The following is a 338-nucleotide window of genomic DNA, read 5'->3' on the forward strand; positions in this document are numbered from 1 at the left end:
TAAAATTAAATACAATATATGGTTTAATGTTATTTATAGTTATTGTTGTTATTAGTCAGTTTTTAAAAAATTTATTTGATTAACTTTTTAATTTCTATTATTCCAGTTATTTAAAACATCAAACATTATTTTTTGTTTTAAGATAACAATATAATCTTTTATATAATGTTATTTTTAATTATTATTGTTGTAAGTTATTTGTAAACCACTTATTTTTTAGAAATTATTAATGTTTGTAAAAATATTTTTAGGAAATATTCTAGTTAATTTGGCACTAAAATTTAGGTTTTAGATTTAACATTATAATTTATAATTTGTAACTATTTACAAAATAGTCG

This window comes from Lactuca virosa, chromosome 8 (assembly GCF_052849685.1).
Source record: "Lactuca virosa cultivar CGN04683 chromosome 8, Lactuca_virosa_CGN04683_v6, whole genome shotgun sequence".
NCBI classification, from domain to species: domain Eukaryota; kingdom Viridiplantae; phylum Streptophyta; class Magnoliopsida; order Asterales; family Asteraceae; genus Lactuca; species Lactuca virosa.